General features: G+C 47.2%; 1 long non-coding RNA gene across 1 annotated transcript; it reads left to right on the forward strand.

The window, feature by feature from the left end:
* The first annotated feature begins 15,683 nt into the window (after positions 1 to 15,683).
* On the forward strand, positions 15,684 to 19,220 carry LOC144370469 (uncharacterized). The gene is made up of 2 exons (XR_013430448.1): positions 15,684 to 16,373; positions 17,855 to 19,220. It is a non-coding gene; the product is annotated as an uncharacterized LOC144370469 (long non-coding RNA).
* The last annotated feature ends 6,807 nt before the right edge of the window (positions 19,221 to 26,027 follow it).

Here is a 26,027-nt window from a genome sequence, read left to right on the forward strand (position 1 = left end):
GATCCCCGACCTCCACCTCGGGGGCCTCCTGCTGTTGGCAGGGACAGAGGCCCGCTCCTCTGTCGGGGGATCCTGCTGCCCGCGTCCTGGGGGCCGTTCCCCAAAAAGCCGGTGCTATCGAGGAACAACTCCCGGATGTTCGGCCCCTGGACAGCAGTAAGGGTCCCCCCTCCTGGGCGCTGGCCACTCCTCCTGCCTCCAGTTCCTCAGCTCCTCCACCAAGCTGAGGGGCCCATGACAGCTGCTCGCTGCCCTCTTGGTGCGGCTAAGGAAGCTGAGCTCAGGGCCCAGGAACATCCAGAAAACACCAAGATCCATCAGGAGGAGGAGCAGGAGGAGGAGAAGGAGGAGGAGGAGGAGGAGGAGGAGGAGGAGGAGGAGGAGGAGGAGGAGGAGAAGGAGGAGGAGGAGGAGGAGGAGAAGCTGAAGGAGGAGAAAGAAGAGAAGCTGGAGGAGGAGAAAGACAAGGAGGAAGAGGAGAAGGAGGAGGAGGAGGAGGAGGAGGAGGAGGAGGAGGAGAAGCTGAAGGAGGAGGAGAAGGACGAGGAGGAGGAGGAGGAAAAGCTGAAGGAGGAGGAGAAGGAGGAGGAGAAGGATGAGGAGGAGAAGAAGACGGAGGAGGTCACTCGGGGAGACCTCAGTGCCCTGGAGGCCAGTTCTAGGCCCCCAGAGGGAAATAGTGTTCTCGAGAGGCCCCCCGTGTCGCCCAAGAAGTGGATCTGCCTGTCTGCCTCCCCATCCATCCAGGGAGAGCAGGGCCTGAAGCCCACCTGTGCTCTATCCCAGGGTTGGCCCTCACTAACTGCTGCTTCCAGGAGGCCGCATAAAAGAAAGCTGCTCATGCCAGTGGCCCTGCCATCACTGATTGCCTGGCATCAGGATGGGCTGCCCCCACCTGCAAAGCGGCCACTTTTATGTTCAAAAGGCACCCTGAGGAGGGTTCAGAGTGCCAGAAGTAAGCACGTGAAGCCTGAGACACAGGTCGCCCAGGGCGGAAGAGAGGCTCTGGAGGACTGCACCACCACTGTCCATTCATCCTCCCCACCTGCAGGCCCTACCTGGAATGCAGGCCCCCTCCCCCCACCCACTGACCCCTCCCCCATCCCAATGGAATTCGAGCCTGCTGGGCCCCTGAACCTACCCATCCCTCCACCTTCCCCCTCATCTAATATTCCACTGCCTCTTCCCAGGAAACCTCCTTCTCCCTTCAGCCCCAGTCCCCATGTTGGAATTACCCCTAATGTGTTTCACCTTCCCACACCTCCTACCCAGGTCCCTTTCCCCTCCAATCCTACCTCTTCCAGAATGGAATCCCCAACCCCCATGTGCATAGATCCTCCTCCTCCTCCTCCTTCTCCTTTTCCTCTTCCTCCCCCTCCCCCTCCTTCTCCTTGTCCTCCTCCTCCTCCTCTTCCATTTCCTTCTCCTCTTCCTTCATTTTTTTCTCCTGCTCCTCCTCCCCCTCCTCCTCCTCCCCCTCCTCCTTCTCCTCCTCCTACTCCCTCTCTTCCTCCTCATTCCCCTTCTCCTTTTCCTCCTCCTCCTCCTCCTCCTCCTCCTCCTCCTCCTCCTTTTCCCTCTCCGCCTTCTCCATTTCCACTTCCTCCTGTTCCTATTCCTCTTCCTCCTCCTCCCCTTCCTGCTCCTCCTCCTAGTGTTCCCTCCCCTTTGGCTGCTCCTCCTGCTGCTCCTCTTCCTCCTCCTCCTCATTCCTTCCCAAGACCCACTCCTGTCCCTTCCACCTCAAACCCCAATACCCAGGGCCAGCACTCCACTAGGAGTGTCCCTCCCACCCTAATAGCCATGTCATCGGCTCACCTCTCCCAGAATCCCGCTGTGCTGCCTGAGGACATGGCCATGGACACCACTCCCCCTTCCATGGCGGTCATTTTGTCCTCTCCTGCATCCAGTGACAGCAATGTCCATGGCCATAGGCAGCCCAGGCAGCCAGCAAAGGGACCAGTCCTCCCCAGCCCTGCTGCTCCTCTTCCTCCTCCTCCTCTTTCCTTCCCAAGACCCACTCCTGTCCCTTCCACCCCAAACCCCAATACCCAGGGCCAGCACTCCACTAGGAGTGTCCCTCCCACCCTAATAGCCATGTCATCGGCTCACCTCTCCCAGAATCCCGCTGTGCTGCCTGAGGACACGGCCATGGACACCACTCCCCCTTCCATGGCGGTCATTTTGTCCTCTCCTGCATCCAGTGACAGCAATGTCCATGGCCATAGGCAGCACAGGCAGCCAGCAAAGGGACAAGTCCTCCCCAGCCCCCCAACCCTTCAGTTCTCCCAACCCAACCCCAATCTCTCCCATTCCATTGTCCCACCACCCACCCCTCAGCCTGCTTCTAGGAACCCTGCTGGACAGCAAAGAGCCTCTCTTCCCAATGCCCCCACCGTTACCACGCTGCCAGTGCAGGACCACTCACCGGCCTCCACCCTGGCACAGAGGGCATCAGCACCACCAACCTCCCAGGCTGCCAGTGAAGAGCCCATGGATACGACCCCTCCTTCGAAGGCTGTCAAGTTCTAGTCACCTCCTGCCTGCCAAGTTCTTAGACTGACTCAATTTGGTAAGCAGGGCAGACACGTCGACAGCTATTTCTATATTGTAGGCCTGGTGCCACATATTTGCAATTTGTTGGCTTTTCACATAATTGCTGAAGACATAATCACCAATGAAGCAGTGCATATGTGTACGTGCACACACACACACACACACACACACACACACACTCACACACACACATACACAGAAATGCCACAGTCTTTGTCTCTAAGTTTCAGAAGTAGGCAAACTTGAAAATTTTCTGAAACTATAAAGGAGACTAAAGAGATGTGATAAGTGTATGAACTGTGGGAGCCTGGACTTAAATCAAGCATGGAGGATGACAACAGGACAACTAAGAAATTGGGCTATAGACTAGAGGAAAGTGTTGTGTCAATGTTAGTTTCCTGAATGTAGGAATATTCCAGGGTTATGGGAGAGAATGTGCTGTCCTGGACAAGTCACAGCAGAGTAAAGGCATTAAGTGCACAGGGGTAGGAGACACAAATACTTCTCAAACTGTTCAGAAAGGTTGAATTAGGGAAAGAGGCAAGATAAAGTACATGTGGCAAAATGTGAAAAGTCTGTGACTCCTCCTAGACATTCCAAAGAACTCTCATGGAGAGACAGGAAATAAAGTTTGCCCAGGCAGTTTCAGTGGTCTTCCCTCCCCCACTAGGAAGAAAAGTTTGGCATTCATTTGCAAACACACTTCAATATTTCACATGTATAGATGAATCTTTCAACTATTATAATATAGACCTGTCTCCCTCATTAATGATGTGTTAAAAATCTGTAAAAGCTGTTTGCTCAACAAGATGAGTTCAACAAGATTGATTAGATCAATTAGGAAAGAATTCCCACATGGAATTCTCTTAACAGTATTTCTAAAGTTTGAAAATCCTACAGAGTAAAAAATATCTAAAATTACTATAAAGAGTAAATAACAATGGATTGGAACTGATGTAACAATGACTGCAGATTGTGTTTACATAGAAAAACACAATTGGGCTTTACAGGAGGAAATGTGAGCAGGCCAGAAACAGGGCAGCAATGAAGTTACGTAAGTTGTCAAGAGTTTGATAGCACCATGACGTTGATCATAAAACTGTTCCATGATGTGTGTCCTCATGAGAACCCTGAGGTGCCCGTTTCCATGACTCTGTACACTATGCTTTGCTTTGCTTCACGTTCTCTATATTGAAGAAGCTGGAGTAGAGCAGCTTTCTATTTCTCAAAAAGATTAAATTTAATCTCAATTAAAGGAAGACCTTTCTAACATGTGGGACATGAGTAGTCACATTGGGTCTGGCCTTGTGATCCTCAGGTGGCGTATTTGTCATGAAATATAGCAGTTGACCTTGTGGGGAGGATCAGTCTTCAGGGTCAGTACCAAGCAGCAGAGAACTCAGCCCATCACAGGTTGAAAGCAGAGCACTGCAGCACCAAGGGAATGAGGTTCTTGACTCAGCTAACCATTGGTGAATTGGGCTAAGGCTTGCTGAATATTTGTTGGTACTTGCCCTCAACTAGCTTTGAACTATGAATAGATATATCTGAGCAGCTGGCTCCGACAGAGGGCAAGATGGAAGCACCCAATAGAGAATACTATGAACCAATGTTCTATTCCCTGGAAGTGTCTTTCTTACTCTGAATTTTCTACTCCTTCCCATTTGCAGGCCCCAAGTCTTTGGCCATAGGACTGAAGTCACCACCAGGACTGGCCCATCAGGAAACTCAAACTTCCCCAAAGAAACAGAGCATTCAAGGAGGAGAGGTGTCCCATATACAGACCACCCAAGTGGAGGAAGGGGAAAAGAAAATCAGACACACTGGCGTGAGAACTGGTCCACACTGTTTATTTTTTGCATTAGCTTCAACCAAAGGAGGAACGGTAGTTTTATTGTCCCAGTGAGACCCTCGATATCATTCATTGTCTTCTGAAGAGACTACTGGTCACTGCGGAATAGAAGAAAAGATACTCATGCTCCAATTCCATTCCACTGTAAAGTGCACAAAAAGAGTACTACCACATGAAAAATTCATGTGTCAGGAAAAAGAATTCTTGAAAGAATGATCACAATTTTTATTAGATGTTTTGGCCATGAGTCATTTATTCCCTTTATGATTTTTTTTTTTTATTTCTGGGGAACTAAAGCAGAACTTGCAAATGAGAAAAGTTAACATTCTTCACTTTTAATAAAATATGGGTGTGTTTTATAAACTAATTCATAGATCTTACATCTTATTAGCTTCATCTCTTTAATTCCAGTCTGACAACAAGAATAACTGCTCCATAAACTTAAGATAATACTACTAAACTGAATAAAAAACAGATTAATAATAAGATTTCATCAGTTCATCTGTCAAATCAATACTTAGGAATTAATTGTGGATTGTAAATTTCATTTTAGTTTATTTAGTACTATATATTTGGGTGCTTCCCTATGATTTTGACCTAAATATATAAGGAAATCATATTTTTAGATTGCTATAATAAAATCTGTCAAAGTTATGTTTATTTTTATGGTAATGTCTTTCTCTTCCATTTCAAAGTGTGAGGGAAAAGAAATTTATCTGTTCAAATTCTATTTTATGTTTTGTATTAACAATTACCAAAAGTCTTTCTTGAATATATCATTTCTGGAAGAGGATGACTATGATAAAATGTGAGGATACAACTAGAGTAGTAGTTACAACACTAACTCCATATGCAATGTGAAGGTCAAGAGTAATTACTCATTCATAAGTATTGATTGAGTATATTCTCTGCATGGTACTACTTATAAATTGGTGATGAGCAAAATAAATATGGCCATTACTTTCAAGTAATTTCAGACTAATGGGAGGGTAATGCTTCTAGGAAACAAAAGTCTGAAAGAATTGCAGTGTTTAAGCACTCTATCATAATTCCCTTGGTGACAGGGACAGAGACTGGAGACAATAAAGATCTTTTTTGTCTTAGTTTGGAGGAAGTAACTAATTGTCATATATAAAAGTGTGGTTATGTTAGGATTCATCAGAGGACAATAAGGTAATAAAGGATATAGAAATACTGTGGTTTTCCTAACTAATGGGGTGATTTCCATCAGGAAGGATAGAAACTATGTAAAGTTTGAGGTGTAACCTAAAAACTTAAGCTGCAGTTATAAAGAATGCTCTGGGAGAGCAGTAAATTGAATGTAACTAAAAGAGATCACTTTAAGGAAAAATACTAGACAATACAAGAAAAGAAAATGCTACAAGGGAGAAAGGAATATAAACAGACATACAAATATCTGAAAACTTCCAAAAGATCACAAATCATGCCTGTGGACCTTGGGAACCTAAAACTTAGAAAGAATTCAGAAAGAACTTGTTAACACAATTATGGGATGTTAAGAGCGTATAACGAAAGTAGTTCTCACTGTATATATGTTATAGTCTCTTAAGTGAACTCCTCCTAAGTGGAGTAATCATTCACTGCATTGTCTATGTTGAGTTTGTGTGTATAAATACAATCCAAACAAAGTGACATAACACATTCAATTAGTGTAACCCACCCAGGAAGCTCAGCCCAGGCTGTGGGCTTGAACTCACCAACCCTTCAACCCTGAATAGCAGCAATGGGCTGCTTGGTCTTGTGGATATGATGTCAACCCAGATGCCCTTGTGCACATCACTCAACAGCTGGCTAGGCTTTCCTATAGTGCAGTGCAGGGGTTTAGAGTCTCCAGGACAGGCTTGGACTTTGTCACAGGTGGGCTGGATATGGGACATCATATCCAGACTTCCCATTTGCCAGCTTCCCTCTCAGGCATGAAGTGGTCTTGAAACCTGCACTGCTGGGCCTGGAGGGAAAGCTGGTTTTGAAGTGCTCATTCAAGTCCTGGGGTCCACACTGAAGCCCAGGGTTAAACACTGTGCATCTAAAACACTCACTGTGGAGCATAGAGGAGATCTGCATGTATGCCTGACCTGACACCATCCCGAAACCCACACTCTGGTTTGGTGGTAACCTGCTTGATCTGAGCTGGGCAATTTTCCTGACCTTCAACCTGGCTAAGATATTCATTGCTAGCTAAAGGGGCTTCCTAAAAACTCACGTGTTTGCCTCCATGGCCTTGCTCTTGCCCCACAAATGTACGTAAATTTTATTGTTTCTAGTTTTTCTGACTCTTTTTATGCATCTATCTTGCTTTCTGATTGGATGTCAAAGAAAGATGTGACATATGTTCATGGTAATGTGTGGAGCTAGACATTATGCAAATTTGGAATAACAACATGTTTTGTGTGTGCAGAAGATTGAGCCAAAGGTGCTCTTCCATTGGGCTTTACAAAACTCTTTTACTTTTTATTCTAAGACAGGGTCTCACTACTTTTGGGATACTAGCCTAGAACTCAACAACTTCTTGCCTCAGCCCCTGAATTACTGGGATTATAGGAATGCACCACCACACCTGGATTGACTAATAATTTTTAAGTCCCTTTCCCTTATTTCTTAAATTTGAACCACATATTTTAGAGGAAAGCCTCATCTTCACCACGGTATGGAATGTAATCTCCCATCGAGCAGCATGGTCCAGTGCTGCCTGAGAATCTGGGCTAAGCACTGTGTGTCCTGGGCTCACTAGGTCACTTCTGGTCATCATTACTGGGGGGTGGATATGGGAACATGTATAGATTGGGACCTGGAAGATAATGTAGCTTTCCATCTCTGTTTAAGACAAGCGAGTGGCCAATGAGCCAGGAGGCCCTTGTGACTCTCAAGATCCTACCTCTGCGGTTAGGTCACTTATCATCCTTTGTGCTCTGTCTATCCCTCCAGTTGCCAGCATAGCACCAGCCCGTGGAGGAGAACCAGTTGCTACCCAGGAGCCCTGCCTTTCACCTTGAACCCTCCCATCAAGTGCCCCAGGACAGTGTTCAGACAAGCCATTGACCTTCCCTCTCCACAGCCTTTGTAGCACTACTCAGTGGTTCAAATCACCTACTACAGCACTGGTCAATCTCTTTCCTCCTCTGTGGCTCCAGAACTCCAGGTTCACAGGCAGGTTTCTATCCAAATGTGACAGATGAATCCCTTCCCTTCAAGGCAATGGAATGTGTGAGAGGAAGGTGATTCTGGTACCAGGGGGTCAGCCCATATGAGAAGACAGAGAGCCTGATAGTGACTTGTCTTCAGACACAAGGAAATGGTAACTGAAACCGTGGGGGAGGTCCTGGGTGTGTGGGAGAAAGAATGCTATGAAACCATGGCTGCCTCTCCCTGAAATCTGAAAAGTTAGAACAGCAGAGCATCTCCATGCCCAGATAAATAAAGGTTGACCCCAGGTACTTCCCCTATTTAAGGGATACTGGGCTCCTTAGGTGACCCAAAGCCTGAAACCAAGGGACATACAATCCAATTCATGAACCATCACACATGGAACTTCCTGACAGTGCCAAAAAATGACTAGCATAGGAGGGTAGAGGTGCTTTGATCCTCAGACCAGGGCCAGTGGTCCCCCCAAACAGGCCACTATCCCCCAACCCAGCAGGACTGACAATGTATCAGCTAGATTCGAGGAGCCCACTGCCCCTTCTAGCCACACCAGCCCATGATTTCCCAAACACATTCGTACCATCCCCACTACAGCAATCCTATGTACCAAGTGCCCACTGGGATCCTGCCAGCTAAGTGGACCCACCCTTCCTTTCACTGTGACAGGAGCCTGCATCCTTGGAGATACACAGCTCAAAGGCGTAATTGCCATTATTGAATCTCTCGGACAGATGAAGATAGTGGGGTTGGAGGTTTGCTAGGAAACAACCTGCAGCCCTCTAAGTCCAGACAAGACCAGCAAAGAGACGGACTGCAGCTCACAATACAATCCCTTGTAGATCTTTCAGGCTTTCAGGGTAGCCTGCCCTCCACCACTTCAGCCTCCTATGGTAGGGCATGGGGGTGCAGGTCTGGGAGATGTCTTTGGAGGGACCAGCCTCCTCCATGTGCAGGTTCTCACTAGGCCACCCCTCTCTGCCCTGCCACCAATAGCCAGGCAGTTCATGACAGGGGAGTTGCGATTCTGGTTCTCTTCCTTGTCCCTCCATATCTGATCAGGCTTTGGGCACTAGATGGGGTCACCAGCCTCTTGACCCTGAGACATCTACCTCCTAGTCCAGGTGAGTTCAGTTTGCACCCCCCTGGAGGGCAGATTACTTGGCCAGTGAGGACAGTGTTTGGGTAAGAGGGTGTCACCTGGTCATGCAGGTGACTAGCATACATGGGATGGGGCTCTCCAACAGGGTCATGTTCCATCTTCTACATCCGGCTTGTGGCTTTTGCCAAAGTTGCCATGAATTTAGGCACTGGAGTTGGGTTTTCAAAATAAAAGGAGCTTTCTGTCTGCTCAGGACCCCAGAATGAACAAGGGGAAATGTAGAAATAGCTCACCATGCCCTTTGAGAGCCCTGCATTTTGTCCAGGAGATGTTCTATAAGCTGCTTGCTGTGGCCATTATGCCAGGTGCATGGGGCATGGAGAGGTATGGGGTTGGGGACAGGAACAGAATTCAGGTGCTACCCAGTGGGTGTCCCTTCCCCACCAAGCACCAGTTTCCAATCCTGATGCCTCTTCCTTCCATGCACAGGCTCATCTCCAGGGCTGGTTAGATCCTTTCCTACCTGCAGTTCTCAGCAGCAAGTGCTCATCTGTGCCTGTGGAGGTGAGAGGGCCCCTAGGCTTTGGGAGCCACAAAGGCCACTGCCTGGCTGAGTGGTAGTGTTCAGGCCTGTAGGCCTGGAGGGGTCCACAGCTTCCTTGGGAGGCAAGTTCTGGCTTCTGCCCTCCAGGATCCTTGGGCACCGAAGCCATGAGAGTGACTCTAAAGTCTGCAGAGGAGGAGTCCAGCTCCTTACCTGGGTGACCAGGTCCACCACTGGGCAGAAAAGATCACTGTGGCCAGGCTCTTGTACTCTGACTTCTCAGACTAAGAGATGCCACCGCAGCTGTCCAACCCTCCAGGAGATTGCAAAGTCTGCACACTTCCTTGGCAAGAGGGTATGTCCCTGCCCTGCTGCAAAGGTCATCAGGGACATTATTGGAGAGCTGGATCCTAACTACTAGAGGGGCATGGGACTGAGTGGGGAAATTTTCCCAAACCAGGAACCTACCCAGAGCGTGGGTACCCAGCCCACAGATGAATTCAGAGTTTAAGCACAGCCAACCCTGGTCAGCAGTCCCTGAACCTCTAGTTGTATGTTTTAATGATGAAAATAGAATATAAACATTAATAACACCCTCATCCTTAAGATGAATAAGCTCTAACTTGATATTCAAAGGAAAAAATAACTTTAGAGAAATTCAATTCCATAGAATTTATCTGAGCAAGCAGAAATACAAAAATCAACAACTGGAATGACTGGATTCTCTGAAAGCCCTCACAATCACAAAATGTCCATGGCACTAATGTGTGCAGTGCCATGTGGCAGTATTTACGAACTAAAAAGTGAGGCACAAAATCCTTTCCTTGCTTACAACAATAGTACTACTCTGCATTGGCCAAGTTCAGCTGCTGTACTTGCCTGAGCCAAGGCTATTCAAGAAACGAGGCTGTCAGTCAGTCAAACTACTAAATTGTATTGCAGTTTTCAAAAGGACTCAGTTTGAGTCCCTACATAGGTTTGCCACTGATGTCTGCCTGGACAGCTGGACCCTTGGAGACTCTACTGCTGCACAGTCTGAACAGCCAAGCCTGAGCCTTGCTTGCAGTGCCTCTGGGCCCCACTGCAAACCTACTGGAGGACCTGCCAGAGAGCGCACCAAATGCATAAACTGTGGCTCCATCTAGACACTACTTGGTGGTAGGAGGGAACTGGCCCCTACCTGTGCAAAGCCTGCAGCCTCTACACTAAGATGAATGACCTCAGTCTGCCCCTCATCAAGCAGCAGAAGCACGTGCCTTCATCTTGGTGGCTAGGACTATCCCATGACAACTGGCACACCACCATCATGACCTTATGCTGCAGAAACGCTGAAGGCAAACCTGCGTGCAATGCCTGTGGACTCTATCAGAAACTCCATGCAGTGCCTCAACCTCTTCCTACAAAAAAACAGGGAATTCAAACCAGAAAACCAAAACCTAAAAACAATGAAGTCAAAGACTTGTTCTCCTAACAGCAATAATTTGGTTCTTGTGACTCCAACTTCTCTATCTTCTAACTCAGAGGATTACAGCAGAACTACTTCCCCTCCAACAGTTCCAATAGCCTCAGGGACAGGAGCCCCTGTGAGGTCTGCTGCAGGAGAGGGCACCAACCCTGAATATAGCAAGCTCCATTATTCAGGTCAAATGGGCTCCACATAGGCTTCAGTCTGGCCTTGCCAGCTGAAGTCACGTCCTCAGTGGGACAGGATTCCTATTGTGCTCTGGCCCTGGCCTCAGCCCTTGTGACAACGAGGTGGGGAGGGATCCACCCAAGAAGGCCTTGCACCTCTTGTGTCTGAATTTGTCCAGCAGCCCAGACTGTGGGGACCGTGTAGACAGTGCATCCCACCCATGTGTGATTTCCCCAGGAGGCTTGCTAAAGAGAAAAAGATGATGAAGCTCCTCTAGGAAAGGGCCAGCGTGTGAAAACATGGCCTGCTCCATTGGGCCAGGGACACTTCCAGCCAGTCTGCCACAGGTTGGCTCCTAAACTGCTTGCAGAAACTGGGACTAGGAACAGGGCCAATTGCCTGCTAAGGAAAATGCAGAGATTCTTTCCAATAAAGTTCTATGTGAATTGCCCCAAATCATGTGTTTCTTCTGATCAATTATTTTGATCAATCAATATTGGTTATTCCAGAATTTCTGCACACCTCTTCCACATGCATATTTCACAAGCATTCGTGGAGAAGATCATTGGAGGCTGTTTGGCACAGTCTTGAAGACTCAGTGAGTTCCTGGCTCTCTTGTCAAAATATTGTTCAGTTTGCAAGACTGAGTAGTGACTCCAACAGACTCTGCGACTGATGTTTCTCAAAGGTCATCTTGCCTGACTAGTCTGAGGTCAGCTGGAATTTGTGCATAGGTAGCAAGCAAGATATTATTCTTCCATGCATATATTTTTTTAAATAAGTGAAATTTCCATTGCAGCAATCAGAGTTAAATCATTTGCAGAAGGTGGGACAACATTTTTATAATGAACGTAAAAATTTACCTCAATGTTACTTTAAATAATTTAAAAGAATAATATGAACTTAAACCTTCTTATTCTTCTTTACATTTATTTTGCATTTCTATATTCCTGATTGTTTAAGAGAACTATTTCAAGAAAGATCTTTTTTCAGAAAATTTTGCTTTTTTCCATTTGTTAAGAATTTTTAAACAAGAATTCCAACATATGCCCTTTCTTTTACTGAGGAATATGTACTGGAAAAATAGCAACAGAACTTTACCACCTAGTGAACAACACTTGTAAATATTCTAAGCATCTATGAATGCTCTGATGAAGTCTGTATAGTCTGCTAACCCACAGGCTGGTTAACATTAATTTTTTTAAAAATGCAGTGTCATATGGAAACCTATTTTGATAGAATTTTAAAAATAAAAGGATATTGTTTTTTTCTGTAGAAAATGATATAAATTTTTTTATTGTGGTCCCTTTTCTATTTATTTATTTATTTATTTATTTATTTGTTACTGTGACCCAAATCCCTAACAAGAACATCCATTGTAGAAGGAGAAAAGATATTTTCACAATATCAGAGGTTTCAGTCCATGATCAGTTGGCACCATTGCTTTGGGCCAGAGCAGAGGCAGAATATCATGGTGAAAGCCCATGACAGAGGAAAACTACCCTGTCCCATGGCAGCAGGAATGCAGAGAGACAGAGCAAGCTCCCAGGGAGAAAATGTAACCCACAAGGGCGGGCGCCCACGACCTCCTTCCTGCTGACTCACATCACCTGCTGGCAGTTACCACCAAATACCTAGTCCTCTCAAATCATCCACTCAAAATCATCAAGATTTGGAGATCTGGGGTTATGGCTCAGTGGTTGTGCACTTGCCTGGCATGTGTGAGGCACTGGGTTCGAATCTCAACACCACATATAATAAAAATAAATATCTATCAACAATTTAAAAAATTAATAAATAAAAGTATTTAAAAAACTCAGGATTTGTTAGGTCAACTGTTAGGCCAGAGCACTCACAATCTAATCACTTCACTGTGAGCATTTCTGCATTGTCACCCGTGAGCTTTGGGGGACAACTCACACCCAAAGCATAACACATTTTAATTACCAAACAGAAAGTAGTTTTTGCTCAGTGTCTACGTAGGTTGATCATCACCAGATCATTGATGATGTAATTCTGTCTACCTTGTGGCCTGGTGAAACTCCTTTCCAGTATTCCCATGGAAGTTCCATCAGACCCATCCAGCACACCAACACACTAGCTAATATCTACACCCAATTAGGTCCCATCACACGTCCCATTTCCAAGGCAGCAGCATCAGGCACCACGACTTACGGAACGCAGGAGTTGTTCCTGTGCCCCCTGGAACCTTTGAAGCACAGCTGCATTTTTGGATGATGCTTCTCTAAATACAAGAGTTGTTTGCTGTTCAAAGCCCCACACTGTTTTTGTCTTAGGGACTGTGGTGCATCTTCATGCCACAGCGCCCCTTCAACTAATGCTAGAGCAACCCACACTGGAGCCTCCCAAGGCCTTCAGGGCCACAGACAGCAATGAAACAACCAGGTGCTGCATGAAAGGTAATTTTCCAAAGACTTAAGAGCCAAAAAAACCTGTTGGAGGGTGGTGCAACATCAGTAAAAGGCCAATTGAGCACATGGTTGCCTTCTTTCTCCACAAGAGGAGTGTCTAGAGTGGCTTCACATACTCTTACCCTTGGTGTAACTCCAAACCTCTTAAATTCTTCTGCCAATTTGTCTGCATTTGCATTGGCTAGATCCTGTGTAGGAAGGAATCTTCTTTCATACACGTGACATTCATTGGAGAAAAGATAGTTTCTTCAACAAATGATGCTGAGAAAACTGGAAATCCATATGTAGAAAAATAAAATGAAACCCCTATCTCTCACCCTGGTGGAAATTCAACTCAAAGTACATCGAAGACTTAGGCACTAGAACAGAGACCCTGGGTCTAGTAGAAGAAAAAGTAGTCCCATGTTGGCCGAGGAACTGACTCATCCTTAACAAGACTCCTAATGCACAAGAAGTAAAATCCAGAATCAATAAATGGGATATATTCAAACTAAACTGTCTCCTCAGTAAAGAAAACAATCCATAATGTGAAGATAGAGCCTACAGAATGGGATGAAATCTTTACCACATGCACCTCAGATAGAGAATTTCCAGAATATATAAAGAACTCAAAAAACTCAACACCAAAAAAACAAATAACCCAATTAATAAATGGGCTAAGGAACAGAACAGACACTTAACTAAGAAGATATACAATCAACCAACAAATATATGAAAAAATGTTTAACACCTCTAGTGGTTATAAAAATGCAAGTCAAAACTACTCTAATATTTTATCTCACTCCATTCAGAATGACAATTATCAAGAATACAAGCAGTATTAAATGTTGATGAGGCTGTGGGAGAAAAGGTACAGTCATACATTGCCCGTGGCCTTGCAGATTGGTGCAAACATTACAGAAAGTGGTATTGAGATTCCTCAGAAAACTGGGAATGAAACCACCATTTGACCCAGCTATCCCACTCTTAGGTTTATACTCAAAGCACTTAATATCAGCAGACTACAGTAATGTAATCACATCAAAGTTTATCAATATTTATCAATTCACAATAGATAAACTATTTAACAAACCTAGGTTCCCTTCAACAGATGAATGGATAAGAACATGAGGCATGTGCACACAATGAAATATTACTCAGCTTTAAAGAAGAATGAAATTATGGCTTATGATTTCATGACCACGATGATTCTACATCACATACAAACCAAAGAATGAGAGGCTATACTCCATGTATGAGTCATGTGTCAAAATGCATTCCATTCTCATGCGTAACTAATTAGAAAAAAATTAGAAAAAGTAAAACAAAGAAAAAAACTGACTCTATTTATATTATTTGATTCTCAGTCACAAAAGGGGAAAAAAGGAAGATAAGTAACCACAATCCTGATCTTCCACATGAGTACTGCATTGAAATGAATAGGTATTGGGCTTGGTTGAATGTGGCACATGTGCAAAAAGTGATATATATCTTGACACACCACGTCCTTCAATCCTCAGATTGAGAAACGTGTCCCAAGTCCTAGGAGGCTTCACAGCAGCTGAGGGATTCCAGGACTGGGATGTGTCCCACTCGTCCTTGAAGCCATACTGTCCCTGCTTGAGGCCAGGACTGCTTGCCCACAGGGCTGCAAATCTGGGTGCAGTGGGTGGTCCTGCCTGCATGAGGAGCCTGGGAGACTCTGAAGGCCAGGTTTTCCCAGTCCTTCCACACCTAGTGATTCACTGACCAGGGCCCTGATGAGTTGGGGTTGGACAGGCTGAGTGGTTGTCAGTCCCTGCAGAGTAAGAGATTGAACCTCTCTAGTGGCATCTCCATCAGGGACATAGTGGGCAGCCCCCCACCCCAGTCACACACCCTGGCGCCAGCAGCACCTGCAGCCTCTGCGTCTGGATAAAGGAGACACGGAGCCTCATCCTGGCAGCAGGGGGAGCAGCTATGGAGTGGTGATGGATTCCCTGGGAGAGTGTTCTGGGGCTGCTTCAATGAAATACGTGGATTGTCCCATGGGACAATTGTCCAATGGGTTAAAACATAATAAACGCACTGTACAATTCAAAGGCAGCATCTCCATCTCGCCACTCCTCCTGCCCATTGTGGAGTCCTGTCAAGTCCCCACTGTTCTTTCTCAATATTTTATGATCATTTGGCTTCCTTGTATCTCCATGTGCTTCTAGAGGGCTTTAAAATTCTTTTTTTTTTTTTGTAGTTTGCTGATTTATTTTTAAATTAAGTAATTAATTTTAATTAGGTGTATATGACAGCAGAATGCATTGTGATTTATCGTACACAATTGCAGCACAACTTTTCATTTTTCTGGTTGTACACGATGCACCATTTGTGCATTCATACATGGACCTAGGGTAATGATGTCCATCTCATCCCACCATCTTTCCAGCCTCCATTTCCCCCTTCCCACTCCTCCCTCCCTTTGCCCCATCAAAGTTCCTCCATCCCCCCTTCTCCAATTATGGATCAGCATCCACTTATCAGAGAGAACATTCAGCCTTTGATTTGAAATAGCTGCAGAGTCCTGGGCTTTCCTTGGCGGCTTGGCGGCCGAGTGGCCGACCAGCCAGCAGGGGGCGCACTGTCCGCCGCGCTCCCTCCCAGCGCCCGCTTCCGCTAACGGAAGCCTGGACGGCTGGAGGCTGCGGGATGGCAGTGCCGCTCAGGTCCCGCTCTGGTCGCTACCTGCGCTGCCCGGGCGCGGCATCCACTGGCCCGGCCTCACGCTCCGCCTGTCGCCGGCAGGTGTGCAGAGCCGGACCGGCCGAGGCGGCCATTTCCGCGGCCTGAGACCCGCGGCCCGCGGCAGCTGAACCAGAACTTCGGGCGCCTCTTTCCCGCTAGGACGCTGCCTGCCCCGCGCGCCAGGGCGGCCGGCGGGCAGGTGTCCTCCGGGAGGAGCCTCTGGGACCCGCGGCGGGCGGGGATGGCGCGCAGCAACCCGAGTCTCTCTTACCTCTGTCCCTGTGGTGCCCGCTGATGGGGACTGGGTGCCGCCTGGGGCGCCCTGGAGCTGGGGAGGGGCGGCGGTTGAGCGCCTGAGGGAACCCGCACCCACCTGTCCGCCGGCGCGGGGTGGGGGCCAGGTGAGTGGTCAGTGAGCATGCGTGGGCTTCAGGTGGTGCGGAGGGAACACCGCGGGCTGTGCCAGTTGTGCCTCCAGGCAGGAGCACCAGAGGATGAACCACAGGCCTTGCTTGGCTGCCTCCTAGCTTTCCCTGAGGATGACCGCTCGCTCTGAAAGCTCCTTTTTCCACTGCTTCCTTTTGTACCTGGGCAAACACTTTGTCATGAGCCATGCTCTGTGATTTGTGTTTCTAAGTTTGATTATTCACTTTCTATAGATCAATTATGAATCTCTCCAATGAGGACTGTAATGTTTTTCTCAAAACTCAGTTTTTGTTTTTGACCTACAAGCAACCAAAAACTTAGCCTTTAATGCATGCCTTTTTCTTCATGAAATCAGCTAAGAAATATGTATGGAACACCCACTGTGTGCATTGTGCTGGGCACTGTACTGGACACCCTCCATGCATATTTGATTAAGGCCTAGGCTTTTGCATCACATGTCCTTTCAGTTTGGTGGAAAAGAGAAGAGAATCAATTGCTCATTATCTTTCTTGCTTGGCATGATCTCAGCCAATACTCTCAAATTTCACTTTTGTTCAAGGATTCTGATTCTTGCAAGAACATTTTAATTTCTTTGGGGAGTTCATTTAGTATCTGAAATTTTGTGTGTATTTCATGCTGCCTTTCTATAATATGCCTTTACTGGCTTTTTAAAGTGCACATATGTAACTTTTCTGGAGACAAAAATGAGGCCTTTACCTATAATGGGGGTCCTGTTTGGTTTTTAACACAGTATGCAGTGTGGTTACTGCTGAAGCTGAAAACCTGGTATTCTTTCTCGGTAGTGGTAATGTTTTTCTGGCAATTGCCATACTAGGCCTTTCACATTCTTGGAGTATATTGGAACTTTATGAATATAGAAATGTTTAACAGGCTTCTGACTTTATCCCATGTAACACTTGAATTGAGAGTCTCTTGTTTTCTTTGTATATACTCATACCCCAAATTCACAACTTAATTTTGAAGTTTATCTTTCATTTGATGAACTTTTCCCCCTCACAAAGATTCCAAGTTTTTCTCAACTCATGAAGCCGATGATACATAAACAACTGTAAAGAGAACCACAAACTGAGATGTGTTTCTTTGCTATCTTCATCTAGACACAGTTATGTCTGTCTCCTATCCTACCCCACCTTGGCCTTATGATAAAAATTCATAACCCAGCAGAATTACAAAGTGTTAAGTCCACAAATAATTGCCAAGTCCTGCTCAAAGTCATTCTTTCTCACCTGCCTTTACCTGTGCTTTGATTTTGAATAGCTTGTGCTGTTTTGGAGCCTTCATTTCTTAAAAGTTAAAATGGACTGGTAGAGAATAAATACAGCACAGGAGGAGTGATTTCAGTGACTTAGTCACAAACCAACACAAAATATTTTAATGAGTGAATGGGATTCAATTGTCATTTTGTAAATGATCATCTTTCTTCCTTTTCTGGTAGGGTTTTTAGACCCTGAGGAGGAATTGGAGCTGATCCACATTATGGGAATGGAAACCACCGAACCTGAGCCAGACAGTGCAGTGCAGCCTGCCTCTTGCTCTGATGACCTTTCATGCCAAATGAGACTCTGAGAAGATCACTCCATTGAAGACTGTTCTAAGAAAAAGCAGGATCAGAAGAGACTGGGAACTCAAAGAGGTCTTGAGACCAATGTTAAACACTTTGCTAGAATCTGGATCAGTTCATGGGGATTTTAGATCTAGAGATGAGAGTGGTGATGAGAGCAGTTTAGTTTCCATGAACCTATGGAAATGAAACCTCTGGAAATTAATCCATCATGTCCAACAGAAGAAAATGATGTATCTGTCCTGATTCCTGTGGGGGACCAACTACCAGAAGCCCATCTTTCCACTGATGTTCCAGAAAAAAACGGTTCCAATCCAAATCACAGCTTTCCACCAGAAACCACGGGTGAGATAGTGGTCCATTCGACCGCAGGGCACTTCCAGACTGAACTTTTTTAAAAATTTATTTATTTGTTCTAATTAGTCATACATGACAACAGAATTCATTTTGATTCATAGTACACAAATGGAGCACAACTTTTTATTTCTCTGGTTGTACACAAAGTAGAGTCACATCATTCGTGTCTTCCTATATGTATCTAGGGTAATGATGTCCATCTCATTCCACCATCTTTCCTACCCCCATGGCCCTCCCTTTCCATCCCTCCCCTTTGCCCTATCCAAAGTTCATCCATTCCTCCCTTGCCCCCTCCCCCATTATGGATCAGTATCTACTTATCAGAGAAAATATTCACATTCAGTTTCAAGTGATATTCCTACTAGCCCCGACTGCATATACATTGTAATGGATTGATTATATTCCAGGGATTTTTCAAGACAACAGATTTGGACATTTGGACATCAGTGATAAATTGAGTACTGAGCTCTTCCAGGACAAAAGTGAGGAGGCTTCCCTTGACCTAGTGTTTGAGCTGGTAAGTCAGCTACAGTGTCACACTCACAAAGAGAATGGAATTGAAATTTGCATGGAGTTTCTGCAAGGCACTTGTATTTATGGCAGGAATTATTATTCATGCTTAGAGCACTGTATATTATTTTTCCTATTTCAAGAAAATTTACCATTTGTCAAAGAAACCAACTTCCCATTTAAAATTGTCTGTTAACTATGAAAGCTGTATACTTGAGTCATTTGCATATCTCTTCATACTGTAGTGGTCTTTCCTTTGTTATTGACTGATACAGTACCCTGATTACAAGGTTATTTTGTACTTGTCTTAATACATTAGTATAATAACAACTGCTTAAAAATAAAATAAAATAAAAGTACCATGTGACATACATGTATCTTGCACATTGATGATTACTGTAATCAAGCTAATTAACATATCCACCCACTCACATGTGTGTGTGTGTGTCTGTGTGTGTTTGTGTTTGTGTGTGTGTGTATTGAGAACACTTTCAAGCAGAACAATTAAAAAATTTTTTTAGTTGTAGTTGGACACAATACCTTTCTTTTATTTATTTTTGTGTGGTGCTAAGGATTGAACCCAGGACCTCACATGTGCCAAGCAAGTGCTCTGCAACTGAGCCATAACCCCAGCTCACAGAGCAGCAAATTTAAGCATACAACAGAGTGTTATTCACTGTGGGGACCCAGTTGTAGGACAGATGTCCAGAATTGGCTCATGCTGCATCACTGAAGTTTTGTACTCTTTGGGTAAACCCCGAGCTCCTGGGAACCACCATCCTGCTCTCTGCTTTTACAGAGCAACTGGTTTTGATTCCACACTTCATTGAGGTCATAGAGCACGACCTTCTACATTTGCTTTTTTCACTTAGAATAATGTCTCCTAAAGCTCATTAGGGTTTCAAATAACAAGATTTCCTGCATTTTGAAGGCAGAATATTGTTCTGGGTGTCAAATGGTTGACATGTTTTTGTATGTGGACATAATCTTAAAACACCAGTTAAGAAAATTAACGAGATTTTTTTCAGAAGTGATTTATGAAACATTACTTTTATTTGTTTTAGTGCCAGGAATTGAACTCATGGGGGGTTAACACTGAGCCATATCCCAGCGCTTTTTGTTTGTTTGTTTGTTTGTTTGTTTTCAAAGTTTGAGACAGAGTCTTGTAAACTTGTTTAAGGCCTTGCTAAATTGCTGAGACTGGATTTGAACTTGCAATTCTCCTGCTTCAACCTCCCAAGCTCTGGAAAGTAGTATAGAAATCCCTCAGAAATCTTGCAATGAAACAAGCATTTGAACTAGTTATCCCACTCTTTGGCATATACCCAAAGTACTTAAAATTGGCATACCATAAGGATGCACCCACATCAATATTTTTTGCACCTTAATTCACAATAGCTAAGCTCTGGAACCAACCTAGGTGACATTCAACAGATGAATGGAAAAAAATACACACACATACACATACATACACACAAACATACACACACACAGCAATATTACTCAGCCATAAAGGATGAAATTATGACATTTGCTGGTAAGCGGATGGAACTGGAGATGGAGACTATCATGCTAAATGAAATAAACCAATCCCAAAAAACAAAGATTGAATGTTCTCTGATATGTGGTTGCCAATGCACAACAAAGGGGTGGGGAGGGAAGAATAGACGTTCATTGCATAAGACAAACGGGAATGAAGGGAAGGGAAAAGGGATGAGAAAAGGAAAGATAGTAGAATGAACCAGATGTAACTTTCCTATGTTCACGTATGGATTCATGGCCAGTGTAAATCCTCATCATGTACAGTCAAAATATGGGGAGTTATACTCCATGTACCTATAATGTGTCAAAATGCATTCCACTGGCATGTATAACTAAAAAGAACATAAAACATTTAAAATCCATCTGCCAGAGGCTTTACCGGGACCTATTCTGGATCACAGGGTGGGCAGTACATGGAACAGCGGTGTCAGAATGGCCCAATGAGCGCAGGAGGAATTGTGTGGTCCATGACAGGAGGGTGGGTCTGTGCACATAGTCAGTTGCCTGCCTGCTGGACCCCATTTTGCACTGTTGCAGTGGTCAAGCAGAGTCTTCTGGGCAACCAAGACACCTGCAGGGACCGAAGGAGGGGGTGACAGAAGCAGCATTGGGTGGTGGGGTGGGACATGGTTTCCACAGATAATCTTACTTCCAATAGTCCCAAAGGTGTGGACAAGTGTCCCAGCAAGGATGCAGGGTGGTGGCAGCTGCCACATCTAAGCCCTGTCAAGGTTCCACAGGATGATAGCAGCTGGCTACCTGGTTGTGTGACAGGGTGTTGGCCACTGTAAGTCCAGCATGTGGACCACTGTACCCGACAGGAGAAGATGGGGAGCGTGTTGTGGCAGTGACAAACAGACACCTGTCCCTTTGTTTTCCGCCTTTCCAGAGGGAATGGGGTGTGTGCCCTCTGATCCTTAGCCTGCCTTCTCCATTTCCTGATCCCAAGGTGGAAGCAATATGGGTCTTTGCAGTGCAGGGTCCAGCAGAGGTCACAGCTGGGTGTGGTCACAGTGATGCAATAGGCAGCAGGGACAGCAGACTACCATGCACCATGGGGCACCTAGAAGAGCATGTCCCTACACTGGTCCACAGTGGAAGCAGCCAATGTGAGTGTCAAAGTCAGAATTGTGCCTTTTCCACTGTTTCTTAATTAGAAAACACAAGGATGTTGGACTTGCTTTATGTTTGGATATGGAGTGACCAGGAGAGAACAGCAAACACAAAACCATCAATTGCAAAATGAAACACACCTATCCCACTCCTCGAGTTATGCCTGAATGAATTAATGTGACACAGCCACATTAATGATTATAGCAGCTCAACTCACAATAGCTAAACTAGGGAAGAAACCTAGGTGCCCTTTAGCAGATGAAATGGAAAAGAAAATGTGGTATATATACACAATGGACTATTACTCAGTCATAAAAAAGAACAAAGTTATGACATTGGCAAAATAAGCTAATCCCAAAGAACCAGAGGCTGAATGTTTTCTCTGATTTGTGGATGCTAATTCACAAAAACGGGGGAGGGTGCCTAAGGAAGAATAGAAGGGCTTTGGATTAGACAAAGGGAGGGGAGGTGGCATGGGAGTAGGAGGGATAGTAGAATGAATCAGACATTATGAGCTTATGTGCATATATGATTACATGACCAGTGTAATTCTACAACACGTACAGCTGGAAGAATGAGAAGTTATACTCCATTTACGTATGATGCATCCAAATACCATCTACTGTCATATAAAACTAATCGACTCTGGATGGGTACAGTCATGTCCAGTAGAACTGTGGAGAGATTTTTGGAGCCAGGTGGAATGACTGCCTAAGTAACCCAGAGGAAAGCAGCCTGAGAATGACCCTCTGGAGGGTGAGAATAACTGTGCGGTGGGTGTGGGAGAAGAAGCAGCGCAGAGTCAGGAGGAGCCTGAGCTCAGACCAAGTGGGGGTGGGGGTCTCTTCACCCTGGAGCCTTCCTTTGACCAACCGCCTTGGCCCAAGTCCTTTCTGCGTCACAGGTTCCATCCACACGTCACAAAGGCTAAACTCCAGTTCAGCCTTTGGTCCAAGGAGGAGCTGGCTTCTCAGCCAAGCTGCTCTGTGCTGACCAGCGTTGGACTAGTGTGGACTTGTGCCTGGTGACGAGCCCCCGTGCCCTCCATGGGCAGTCTTCTCACCAAGTGCGGTCGCAGGCTGCGCCGCAGGGCCCTGGTGGCCCACCAAACTCCCCTGCGCCTCGCCCGGGAGGCTCCCTCTCCTCACAGGGCCCACCCGGCTGCACCTGCCGCTCCCCCCAGCCCTGCCAGCAGGCGCTTCCTCCAGGATCCCCGACCTCCACCTCGGGGGCCTCCTGCTGTTGGCAGGGACAGAGGCCCGCTCCTCTGTCGGGGGATCCTGCTGCCCGCGTCCTGGGGGCCGTTCCCCAAAAAGCCGGTGCTATCGAGGAACAACTCCCGGATGTTCGGCCCCTGGACAGCAGTAAGGGTCCCCCCTCCTGGGCGCTGGCCACTCCTCCTGCCTCCAGTTCCTCAGCTCCTCCACCAAGCTGAGGGGCCCATGACAGCTGCTCGCTGCCCTCTTGGTGCGGCTAAGGAAGCTGAGCTCAGGGCCCAGGAACATCCAGAAAACACCAAGATCCATCAGGAGGAGGAGCAGGAGGAGGAGAAGGAGGAGGAGGAGGAGGAGGAGGAGGAGGAGGAGGAGGAGGAGGAGGAGGAGAAGGAGGAGGAGGAGGAGGAGGAGAAGCTGAAGGAGGAGAAAGAAGAGAAGCTGGAGGAGGAGAAAGACAAGGAGGAAGAGGAGAAGGAGGAGGAGGAGGAGGAGGAGGAGGAGGAGGAGGAGAAGCTGAAGGAGGAGGAGAAGGACGAGGAGGAGGAGGAGGAAAAGCTGAAGGAGGAGCTGAAGGAGGAGGAGAAGGATGAGGAGGAGAAGAAGACGGAGGAGGTCACTCGGGGAGACCTCAGTGCCCTGGAGGCCAGTTCTAGGCCCCCAGAGGGAAATAGTGTTCTCGAGAGGCCCCCCGTGTCGCCCAAGAAGTGGATCTGCCTGTCTGCCTCCCCATCCATCCAGGGAGAGCAGGGCCTGAAGCCCACCTGTGCTCTATCCCAGGGTTGGCCCTCACTAACTGCTGCTTCCAGGAGGCCGCATAAAAGAAAGCTGCTCATGCCAGTGGCCCTGCCATCACTGATTGCCTGGCATCAGGATGGGCTGCCCCCACCTGCAAAGCGGCCACTTTTATGTTCAAAAGGCACCCTGAGGAGGGTTCAGAGTGCCAGAAGTAAGCACGTGAAGCCTGAGACACAGGTCGCCCAGGGCGGAAGAGAGGCTCTGGAGGACTGCACCACCACTGTCCATTCATCCTCCCCACCTGCAGGCCCTACCTGGAATGCAGGCCCCCTCCCCCCACCCACTGACCCCTCCCCCATCCCAATGGAATTCGAGCCTGCTGGGCCCCTGAACCTACCCATCCCTCCACCTTCCCCCTCATCTAATATTCCACTGCCTCTTCCCAGGAAACCTCCTTCTCCCTTCAGCCCCAGTCCCCATGTTGGAATTACCCCTAATGTGTTTCACCTTCCCACACCTCCTACCCAGGTCCCTTTCCCCTCCAATCCTACCTCTTCCAGAATGGAATCCCCAACCCCCATGTGCATAGATCCTCCTCCTCCTCCTCCTTCTCCTTTTCCTCTTCCTCCCCCTCCCCCTCCTTCTCCTTGTCCTCCTCCTCCTCCTCTTCCATTTCCTTCTCCTCTTCCTTCATTTTTTTCTCCTGCTCCTCCTCCCCCTCCTCCTCCTCCCCCTCCTCCTTCTCCTCCTCCTACTCCCTCTCTTCCTCCTCATTCCCCTTCTCCTTTTCCTCCTCCTCCTCCTCCTCCTCCTCCTCCTCCTCCTCCTCCTCCTCCTCCTCCTCCTTTTCCCTCTCCGCCTTCTCCATTTCCACTTCCTCCTGTTCCTATTCCTCTTCCTCCTCCTCCCCTTCCTGCTCCTCCTCCTAGTGTTCCCTCCCCTTTGGCTGCTCCTCCTGCTGCTCCTCTTCCTCCTCCTCCTCATTCCTTCCCAAGACCCACTCCTGTCCCTTCCACCTCAAACCCCAATACCCAGGGCCAGCACTCCACTAGGAGTGTCCCTCCCACCCTAATAGCCATGTCATCGGCTCACCTCTCCCAGAATCCCGCTGTGCTGCCTGAGGACATGGCCATGGACACCACTCCCCCTTCCATGGCGGTCATTTTGTCCTCTCCTGCATCCAGTGACAGCAATGTCCATGGCCATAGGCAGCACAGGCAGCCAGCAAAGGGACCAGTCCTCCCCAGCCCTGCTGCTCCTCTTCCTCCTCCTCCTCATTCCTTCCCAAGACCCACTCCTGTGCCTTCCACCCCAAACCCCAATACCCAGGGCCAGCACTCCACTAGGAGTGTCCCTCCCACCCTAATAGCCATGTCATCGGCTCACCTCTCCCAGAATCCCGCTGTGCTGCCTGAGGACATGGCCATGGACACCACTCCCTTTTCCATGGCGGTCATTTTGTCCTCTCGTGCATCCAGTGACAGCAATGTCCATGGCCATAGGCAGCCCAGGCAGCCAGCAAAGGGACCAGTCCTCCCCAGCCCTGCTGCTCCTCTTCCTCCTCCTCCTCATTCCTTCCCAAGACCCACTCCTGTCCCTTCCACCCCAAACCCCAATACCCAGGGCCAGCACTCCACTAGGAGTGTCCCTCCCACCCTAATAGCCATGTCATCGGCTCACCTCTCCCAGAATCCCGCTGTGCTGCCTGAGGACACGGCCATGGACACCACTCCCCCTTCCATGGCGGTCATTTTGTCCTCTCGTGCATCCAGTGACAGCAATGTCCATGGTCATAGGCAGCACAGGCAGCCAGCAAAGGGACCAGTCCTCCCCAGCCCCCCAACCCTTCAGTTCTCCCAACCCAACCCCAATCTCTCCCATTCCATTGTCCCACCACCCACCCCTCAGCCTGCTTCTAGGAACCCTGCTGGACAGCAAAGAGCCTCTCTTCCCAATGCCCCCACCGTTACCACGCTGCCAGTGCAGGACCACTCACCGGCCTCCACCCTGGCACAGAGGGCATCAGCACCACCAACCTCCCAGGCTGCCAGTGAAGAGCCCATGGATACGACCCCTCCTTCGAAGGCTGTCAAGTTCTAGTCACCTCCTGCCTGCCAAGTTCTTAGACTGACTCAATTTGGTAAGCAGGGCAGACACGTCGACAGCTATTTCTATATTGTAGGCCTGGTGCCACATATTTGCGATTTGTTGGCTTTTCACATAATTGCTGAAGACATAATCACCAATGAAGCAGTGCATATGTGTACGTGCACACACACACACACACACACACACTCACACACACACACATACACAGAAATGCCACAGTCTTTGTCTCTAAGTTTCAGAAGTAGGCAAACTTGAAAATTTTCTGAAACTATAAAGGAGACTAAAGAGATGTGATAAGTGTATGAACTGTGGGAGCCTGGACTTAAATCAAGCATGGAGGATGACAACAGGACAACTAAGAAATTGGGCTATAGACTAGAGGAAAGTGTTGTGTCAATGTTAGTTTCCTGAATGTAGGAATTTTCCAGGGTTATGGGAGAGAATGTGCTGTCCTGGACAAGTCA

This window comes from Ictidomys tridecemlineatus, chromosome 14 (assembly GCF_052094955.1).
Source record: "Ictidomys tridecemlineatus isolate mIctTri1 chromosome 14, mIctTri1.hap1, whole genome shotgun sequence".
Taxonomy (NCBI): Eukaryota; Metazoa; Chordata; class Mammalia; order Rodentia; family Sciuridae; genus Ictidomys; species Ictidomys tridecemlineatus.